Source organism: Ricinus communis, chromosome 1 (assembly GCF_019578655.1).
Source record: "Ricinus communis isolate WT05 ecotype wild-type chromosome 1, ASM1957865v1, whole genome shotgun sequence".
In the NCBI taxonomy this organism is placed as follows: domain Eukaryota; kingdom Viridiplantae; phylum Streptophyta; class Magnoliopsida; order Malpighiales; family Euphorbiaceae; genus Ricinus; species Ricinus communis.
The window spans coordinates 32,669,779-32,680,229 of NC_063256.1; the positions used below are offsets into that span (position 1 = coordinate 32,669,779).

At 35.8% G+C, this 10,451-nt stretch overlaps 1 non-coding gene across 1 annotated transcript; it reads left to right on the forward strand.

The window, feature by feature from the left end:
* The first annotated feature begins 5,345 nt into the window (after positions 1–5,345).
* Positions 5,346–5,452, forward strand: LOC112534495. The gene has a single exon (XR_003078784.2). It is a non-coding gene; the product is annotated as a small nucleolar RNA R71 (small nucleolar RNA).
* Positions 5,453–10,451: the final 4,999 nt, after the last annotated feature.

Here is a 10,451-nt window from a genome sequence, read left to right on the forward strand (position 1 = left end):
AAATAAAATAAAAGAAATAATAATAAAAAAATGGAAATGCAATGGAGAAGTTAAAATCGTCAAGACATAAGATTGTGTGAAGTAAGGTGCGGTCACGCCTTATAGGGAGCGAGCTTCTATAAAAAAAATGAAATGAATGTCAAAACAAAACAGAAGGTGTTGTGAAATAAGGCGTGGTCACGCCTTATAAGAAGCGAGCTTCTGTAAGAAAAATAAAGTCAAAACAGAAGGCGTCTTGAAACAAGGCGTGGTCATGCCTTATAAGAAGCGAGCTTCTGTAAACAAAAATGAAGTCAAAACAGAAGGCGTCTTGAAACAAGGCGTGGTCACGCCTTATAAGAAACGAGCTTCTGTAATCTTGAGGTGCAGTTTTTCAAAACAAAACAGAAGGTGTTTTGAAACAAGGCAAGGTCACGCCTTATAAGAAGCGAGCTCCTATAAGAGTAATAGTAGATTTTTTTTATAATACAGAACAGAAGATGTTTGGGAACAAGGCGTGGTCACGCCTTATCCAGATTAGCCTCCTGCCAAAAAAAATAAAATTTGAACTTCTTCATTAAAAAAAATATTAGAAAATAAAATAAATTTAGTGAAAGAAAATAAAAGGTATAAAAATAATGAAAGCATTTGGGTTGCCTCCGAATAGCGCAATTCGTTTAACGTCGTTTTGCTCGATGGAGTGAGAAAACGTTTCAGTCATCTAGATAAGTGGGGTAATCCAAGGGAAGACTATCGAGACATGGAACAATTTCGCCCTCTTGGAAGATTTTTAATCTATGACTATTTACTTTGAAGATTTGGTTCAAATCTAAGCTTTTAATTTCCACTGCACCATAGGGGAACACATTAGTAATAACAAATGGACCAATCCATCGAGAACGAAACTTACCAGGCATAAGCTCCAATCAAGAATTATATAACAATACGTTTTTACCAATCTTAAATTGTTTCCTAATAAGAATATTGTCATGGAGTAATTTGGACTTCTCTTTGTAAATTCTCGAATTCTCATAGGCATCTAATCGCAACTCCTCTAATTCTTGCAATTGCAGTAGCCTTGACATTCCAGCTTTATCCATGTTCATGTTGCATTGCCGAACTACCCAATAGGCCTTATGCTCAATTTCTACCGGTAAGTGACATGCTTTTCTGAAGACTAACCAAAGGGGATATTCCTATGAAAGTTTTATAAGTTGTACGGTATACCCAAAGAGCATCATCTAAACGAAGGCTCCAATCCTTTCTTCCTGGATTTACTGTTTTTTCCAAGATGGATTTAACTTCTCTATTGGAAACTTCGGCTTGTCCATTGGTTTGAGGATGATATGCAGTGGTTATTCTGTGATTTACTCCGTACTTCTTCATCAAAGCTGCAACCGATCTATTGCAAAAATGAGTTCCTTGGTCAGACGATTGCTCTTGAAATTCTAAACCTGTTAAAGATGTTAGCCTTGATAAAACCTACAACAGCTTGAGAATCATCAATTCTGGTGCCTTTAGCTTCAACCCATTTGATACATAATCTACAGCCAAAAATATATATGAAAAACCACAAGAAGAGGGTAGAGGACCCATAAAATCGATTCCCCACACATCAAATATTTCACAGATGAGAATCGGAACTTGAGGCATTTCATTCTTTCGAGTTAGTGCTCCTACTTTTTGACATCTCTCACAACTTTTGCAAAATTGATATGCATCTTTAAACAAAGTTTCATAATATAAACCACAATCTAAGATTTTCCTAGCGGTCTGTCTAGGTCCAAAGTGTAATCCACATGCATAATCATGGCTAAAGGTTAAAATAGATTGGAATTCATTTTCAAGCACACATTTCCTAATCACTTGATCGGAATAAAATTTCCATAAGAAGGGCTCATCCCAAACATAATACTTAGACTCACTCTTTATCTTTGCCTTCCTAGACTTACTAAGACAATAAGGTAGATTTCTTGTGACTAAGTAATTTACCATGTCTGCATACTAAGGAATCATACCCTTGAGTTGGAACAAATGTTCATCAGGAAAGTTATCATTGAAAGGTAGGTCATCTTCTTCCCTTATCAACCTACTCAAATGGTCCACAATAGAATTTTCCACTCCTTTTCTATCCTTGATGTTCAAGTTAAATTCTTGAAGAAGCAAAATCCACCGAATCAGCCTTGGTTTTGATTCTTTCTTTGCTAAAAGATACTTCAAAGCTGCATGATCAGAATACACAATAACTTTAGAACCAAGCACATAAGATCGAAATTTATCCAAAGCAAAGAAAATTGATAAAAGCTCTTTTTCTGTCATGGAGTAATTGGATTGTGCAGAATTTAACGTCCTGGAAGCATAATAGATGACATGACTTTTCTTCTCAATTCGCTGCCCTAGAACTGCTCCCACTGAATAATTGCTTGCATCGCACATGATTTCAAAAGGTAAATCCCATCTAGGTGGTTGAATAATAGGCGTGCTTGTCAACAAATCTTTGAGTTTCACAAATGCCTCTCTGCATTCTTTCCCAAACTCGAATTGAACTTCTTTTTGTAGTAAATTTGTCAATGGCAAAGCGATCTTGGAGAAATCCTGATAAAATCCTGCATGTCCTAGAAAAGAACGCACTTCTGTAACATTGGTAGGGTATGGTAAGTTTGCAATTATGTCTACTTTTGCCTTATCAACTTCTATTCCCTGAAGGAGACCACATGCCCTAATACAATGCTTTGGGTGACCATAAAATGACATTTCTCATAATTTAAAACCAAGTTTATCTCTATACATCTCCTTAAAACTTTGGTTAAATTTTCTAAGCATTCATCAAATGAATCCCCATACACAGTAAAGTCATCTATAAATAATTCAATGCATTTCTCAATATATTCAGAAAAAATACTCATCATGCATCTTTGAAACGTACCTGGAGCATTACAGAGGCCAAAAGGCATTCGCCTATAAGCATAGGTTCCGAAAGGACAAGTGAATGTTGTTTTTTCTTGATCTTCCTGTGCAATAGGAATTTGATAGAATCCTGAAAAGCCATCAAGAAAACAGAAGAAAGATTTGCCCGCCAATCGTTCTAATATTTAATCAATGAAAGGTAGGGGAAAATAATCTTTTCTAGTTACTTGATTAAGCTTCCTAAAATCTATACACATTCTCCAACCATTTTGCACACACATTAGTATAAGTTCATTGTTTAAATTCCTTACCATAATCATTCCAGTTTTCTTGGGGACAACATGAATTGGACTTACCCATTTGCTATATGAGATTGGGTAGATTATACCTGCATCTAACAGCTTGAGTATCTCTTTCATGACAACTTCTTTCATGGCTGGGTTTAGTCTCTTTTGTGGTTCCTTTGATGGTTTAGCATCATCCTCTAGCTAAATCTTGTGCATGCAAATTGATGGACTAATGCCTTTTATGTCAGCCAATGTCCAACCAATTGCAACCTTGTATTCCTTCAAAGCTTCAATTAATCTTCCTTCCCGTTTCATTATTAGTCCTTTTAAGATGATAACAAGCAATGTTTCCTTATCACCTAAATACACGTATTTTAGGTGATCCGGTAAAGCTTTCAGCTCTAGTTTTAGTGCCTCCATAATTGAAGGTAACATCTTGTCATTAGTATTAGAGATTTCAGCATTGAGATTTGTGGGTTCAGATATTATTGCTGAAAATAATTCTTCTACACCAATCTCATAATCATTTCCTTTAGAATTGGATTTTTCATCTAATTCCTGCTCATCACCAACACTTTCTTCTACAAAAACTTCCTGCACAATTGGATCAATTACATCAATATGGCAAAGAGAATGTACATCATTAGGGTATTTAATTGCATCGAAAATATTAAATTTAACAATCTCTCCATCAAATTCTACGGAGAGGTACCCTCATCTACATTAATCTTTGTCTTAGCAATTTTCATGAATGGTGGTCCTAACAAAATTGAAGCTGATTTTGATGAAGAATTACCATCCATTTCCAAAATGTAAAAATCGACAGGAAATATGAGCTCATTAACCTGCACCAAAACATCTTCAACAACTTCAAGGGGATGAATGAAAGAACGATCAGCTAATTGAATTATTACACCAGTTTTTTTGCAAGTCATTTAGTTTTAAATCTTGATAAATAGAAATTGGCATGACATTAATAGAAGCTCTAAAATCTAACATGACATGCTCAATTTTCGTATTACCAATAACACAAGGTAATGAAAATATACCTGGATCTTTACATTTTTCTGGCATATTCTTTTGCAAGATTGCCGACACATTCTTACTTACCACTGCTTTCTCCTTTTCCTTCATTCTTCTTTTGTTGGTGCACAATTCCTTCAAGAGCTTGCATATTTAGGAATTTGTTTGATAGCATCCAATAGTGGGATATTTATCTCCACCTTCCTAAATATATCTAATATCTCCTTTTCTTGCTCATCTTCTTTTGGTTTTGCTAATCTGCTAGGAAAAGGAGGCAATGGAGTGTGAGATGAAAGAGATAGGAGAGGATCAAATTTTACCCTACGTGATGCCTTGGAAGAAGCTTCTTCTTCATTTTCCTTGCTAAGTTCACTTTCCTTAAGTGGAATCGAGCCTAAAGGAATCTCCTTTCCACTTCTTAGAGAAATTGCACTAACGTTCTCCTATGGATTTATTTCTGGTTGCGAACGTAGTTTTCCAAAATTTTGGGCCTCCAATTTACTAACTAACATAGCCAATTGAGTTATTTGATTGCCTAAATTCTGAATGCTTGACCTTGTTTCCTGTTAAAATTGAAGATTATTGTTAGCAAGTTTTTTAACAATATCTTCCAAGGACATACCTGAATTAGAAGCTTGAGGCTGTCTATTGAAATTCTAGGAAGGATACTTTTGTTATCCTCCTTGGTTCCCACAGCTCAAATTCGGGTGATCTCTCCATCTAGGATTATAATGATTGGAAAAAGGGTCATACTTCCTTTGAGGTTGACCAGCAAATCCGCCTAGAGCATTAGCCTCTTGTATCAAGTCTTCTTGCAATGTTGGGCACATATAGGTAGGATGTCCTTGGACCGAACATATTCCATAAACTTTTGCCATTTGCAATTGCCCTACAGCCATTTGATGAACCAAAGCAGTTAAATCAGAAATTTGATTTTTAAGATTTTTAGTGCTTACCTCATTAACTCGCCTTGTAGCTCCATTAGCCCTTGTACCAAATTGCTGAGAATTCTCAACCATGTTTGAAATCAATTGTTTGGCTTCTTCAAGTGTCTTGTCTACCAAAGCTCCACCACTTGCTGCATCAATCATGCTCCTATCCATTGGCAATAATCCTTCATAGAAGTATTGGATTAGGAGTTGTGGAGAGATTTGATGATGTGGGCATTTAGCACACAGTTGCTTGAACCTTTCCCAATACTCATACAATGTTTCTCCAGTGAACTGTGTTATGCAACAAATTTCTTTTCTGATATTGGCAGCTTTTATTGCAGGGAAGAACTTGTCTAAGAACAATCTTTTCATCTAATTCCATGTTGTTATTGAACCGGAGGATAGATAATAGAGCCAATTCTTTGCTTTATCCTTCAAAGAAAATGGAAAAGCTCTAAGATTTATTTGCTCTTCTGTCACACCAGGTGGCTTCATTCCGGAGCATACAATATGGAATTCTTTCAAATGTTTATGAGGAACTTCACTTGCACATCCACGAAAAGAAGGGAGTAAGTGAATTAAACCGGATTTTAATTCGAAATCAACTGCAATATTGGGAAATGTAATGCATAAAGGTTGTTGATTTAAATCCGGTGCAGCTAGCTCTTTAAGAGTTCTATTCGCCATGTTTTCTGTAACTTCTTGAAAAATAGATGTGTCACCAATAGCCAAATATATTTTCAACTCCTCTGTGAGCTAACTTTTTCTTTGTCTAGTCTCCTATCTTAATCGACACGTTGTCTTTTCAATTTCAGGATTAAACTGCAAATCAATATCTTGAGAAGAACGAGTCATAAACAAATAAATTAATCAATGACAAACTAAAATAGGTTCCCCGGCAACGGCGCCAAATTTGAACGGATTGTCGAAGCCCTTAAAAATAAATTACTGATTTTCCTAAACTAACTTGTAGAAATAGTTAAACCAGGTCGAATCCTAAGGGAACTAATATGGATAGCTTCTCAAAGTAAAATAAAAAGGGGGGTTTTGAATGTTTGAATCAAAATTATAAATAAGCAGAAAATAATGATGCTGAATATTAAAGTAAATAAAAATCAATCTTAACAAATTTCCAATTCAAGAGTGCTAATTCCATCCAACTGTAATCGTGATCATAGGCTAAAATATCAATTCTTCTATTCAAGTACTTAGTCTACTTATTTGAAAAAGCCGCAACAAGTGTAATTCTCCTAATACAATTGACTCAAACCCAACATCCAAATCAAAAGTTACCATTAGTCAACTGGGCATGATAGCGTTCCATATCAACTTAATGACAGCATTAAGAACAATGAGAATGACTAAACCAACATTAATTAATTGAGATAACTGCAATTGAAATAACCTTGTTCCTTTATTTCCCCAGAGCTTATCATGCAAGCTATGTAATTCGAATAAGCTGCAATCACACACACATGAGCCAACTCCTTGCTACTTGTGTCAATCGTTCATGACAATTACGGATCACAAACTCAAAGTTTAGCAATAGAAAAATCAATATCAAAGTTGAGTCGTCAGTTTAATCAATATCAATAATTCATAAATAATAAGAACAAGAAATAAAGAATACTTGAATTAAAGAAGAATTTTGTTAAGCACAAAGCCTCACAAAATCACAATTTAAATTTATTCACTCTTGAATTAGAAACTAAAAACTTAGCCACTCATGGTGGAGCAAGAATTCACAAGAATTGTAGAGAATAGAAGAAAAATAAGAATATGAATGAATAAAAGTACTTCCAGCCGTCCTTATATAGGAAGTAAAACCCTAAACCCTAATAATAGAATCCTTATAAAAAAGAAATAAGCTTTATATTTAATCTTATCCCTATAAGGAAGGATAAGATTAAGAGTGACCTAAATAAATTAAGATCCTAAATACATGGAAGAAAGTTCTCTTAATCCAACATCTCTAGAAATAAAGGAAATTAACTAGGGATAGGTCCACCACAAATTAATCTTTGAAAATTTCGAAGCTCTCTTTCGCATCTTTCAGCAGTTCATGGGACGTAAGGCATGGTCATGCCTTGTTGACAGTGATCTTCTGTACAGATTTCTACGGAGCTCATGGGTTGTAAGGCGTGGTCACGCCTTATCGAACTGATCTTCTGTGCAGATTTCTGCATCTCCTCTAAAATACTTTTTTTTTGACAAATGATGACTTAAAATATGTCTTTAGGCTGAATTTTGCTCCATCCTTGATATTTCATCACCTAAGTCAGAATAAACAGAATTTTCATAATTAAGTACATTATTCAATCAAATCGCAAGGGAATTAAACACAATAAATATAACTATTTGTGACCTATCAGTGTTTTTGGCAGGTCCTGGACCCGTTATACAGGGGGTAGATATTTGTATTTAGGGGAGGTTCTGCTGAATTTTCGATAGAATTTATCCAAGTCAAAATTCTTAGATAGTCAATTCTAGGAGTTTAGGCTAGGGTTATTTGTTAAATGTTTTACTTTTATTGATTGAATTATTCCCGTGAATAGATAATTCGTCAATTCAACTCTCTCCATTCGAGGCATCGGAGCAGAGCAAGGAGGTCGTCATGTGTGTCATGCTATAGTTTTACATAAGCAATTCTGATTAAATGGTTTAAGATGTTAATTATTTATTTTAATTACTATTCATATATGCATCATTTTCTACATCATTGCGTGTTGACTTGGGATGAGACGGCAGTAGATCATGCCACCTGATGGGTTGCATCAAGACTGCGTGTGCACCGGTGTAAATCTAAGACAGGTAGTAAAAGGAAAATTTGGGACTTGCCCTAGTCGAGTTCAACTCTCTAGGCTGTGTAGAGTGTGTTAGCCGGAGTAAAGGTTTCTGGTCGAGGGTTGCTCTCTAGGCGCCGGCTTTATTAGAAATTAAGTGACCAGACTGGATTTAAGGACCTTGGTCGAGTTTCGCTCTCTGGGTACCATCTAATTAGAGTAAGAGAGCCAAAAGGCTAAGACTATTAGCATTGGGAGTTAGGGTTCTGCTGAGGTACTCGTCCCATAGTATGTAAAATTTATTTTATAGAAGCATGGCATGACACGTGTTTTTTTTGCAAGATGTAGTATTTTATTTTAGTCAAATAAATGCTTTATTGAAGTGTTGTATTCATTTTGGATATATGATTTTAACTCACTCTCGAGACTGACAGTCTCAATTTAACTGTTTTTAAGGTGTTGTTAGTTTTACTGCAGTTCTTTTCCTCTAGCAGCCCAACTCCTTCATCTTTGGGTTAATGTGACTGATTTTTGGTATGTTTGACTTTTAAAATTTTAGAATCTTCGCAGTAGAAATTTCAGATTTATCATTTTGTAATTTCATGTAAATTCAGGTTTTGTCTAATTATACTGGCAGACCGAATTAAAGGTGTAATATCTGGGTGATTAAAAGTTGGTGATGAATTAATGTTGCAATGGTTAGAAATTGAATTATACTTTAATTGAGTTAGTGAATGGTCAGGCTTACTACGGGAATTAGTGGCCTTAAGCCTACCCATTCCCTAGTGCCAGTCACAGGCCCACAGATCGGGTCGTGACAAAGTTGGTATCAGAGCCTAGGTTTAGATTTCCTTCGACCTAGGTTAGGATTCTTGGTACTGTGGAGCTAGAATCAAGTCTGTCTTTATTCATTTTTATTGACTCCAGTTTCAACTTTCACTGTTAGAGAGTCTATCATTTCTCTTTCTTGTGAGCTTGTCTTTGATGTTGTATTGAGAGTAAGTGCTATAGCGATAGCAAGATCAGAAGTGTGGTAGACTCATTGCCGTTTCTCCAAGTGATTAGTGCAGACTGGCCTTGGATGCTTCGATTGTTGTTTCAGCGGTGGGCACCATAGTTTAGGATTGGTGCAGAGTGTAGTTGCAGTCGTGCCATGAACTGCCTCGTCATTGCATCAGGTATCGCCTTAATGAGTGGAACCGAAGTTAGTACTCAGAATGTCGAGTAGAGGTCAGAGCATATATGGTTGAGTTTTATGGTTGTAAGAAGCATAAGAATGATGGTTGGTGTATTTTTCGGATGCTCGAAATCCAGAGAAGCTTAAGCAAATACTATTTATTTTTCTAAGTAGAACAAAAGTGTTTTAAAATATAATATTGAGCCCAGTCCCACAAGAACTCATTATGGTATTTCATTATTAGGCATGCACAGTTCCATAACTCATTTTTAGGATATGCATCATACATCGTGCATTGCAACCCTTTGGTGATAAGGGGTATCATCACCCTGGTGCACGATATTGTAAAATTTTATAAAAAGAAAATGACTAGAGATTTTATGATTTTATAAAGGTATTTTTTTCAAGATAGTATTAATTTTTATCATTGATGATTATAAAGTAAATAAATAAGTAAAACTTTCAAAGTAAATTGTGTTAGCTTGGGGTTCTCTGGATGACAAGCTAAGTTGCTATGAGAATGGATCTGCGGCGCAGCATGCTCCATTTCGGACTGTAGAGGAACATATGAGACTTTCTAGATTCCAATCGAGGAGGAATTTTGTTTCAAGATGGCATGATTCAATACCCAAATAATCTTGAATCAGTTATCGCAACCAGATGGATGATATGATGTGGATGTTAAGGATATTCTGTACGTGTAAGGGACACATCATCAGGAAAGAAGTTGGCGAATGGAATTTGGCCGGACCAGAGTTGGTTCATATCATTTCAGAGACGATTCCTATTATCTGCTATGCTGAAGATAACTTTCAGAAGGCAGAGGAGTTATGCGAACCCGAAGTGGGAGCGTGTGGAGATTAGTACTAGAGAGCATGTATTCTTAAGACATCTCATATGGAAGAAGTGATGCAGTTTGTAAGAAAGGCAAGTTAACCCTTATTGTGTGGGACTCTTGGAATTATCGGCAGGATTAGTGAAGTGGCATGCAAGTTGGACTTGCTGCTAAATTTCTCGCATGTCAATCCGGTATTTCATATATCCATGCAGAGGAAGTATATTTTTGATCCTTCGCATGTGTTGCAACCTCGATGTGTAGAAGTAAGTAAAGATTTGACTTACGAAGGATAGTCAGTCATGATCATGAATTCTCAGGTTTGCCAACTTTGCTCTTGAGTTTTACCGATGGTCAAGTTCTTGTGGTTGAATTATTCTATCAATAAAAGTACCCGGGAAGCCGAGCTGGAGATGAGAGGTTCTTATTCTCATTAGTTTCAGTCTTAATGTAACCCTATTTCTTTTAAAATTTGAGGATGAATTTTTTTAAGGGGGGAGAATGTAATACCCAAAATTTTCTTTTTAA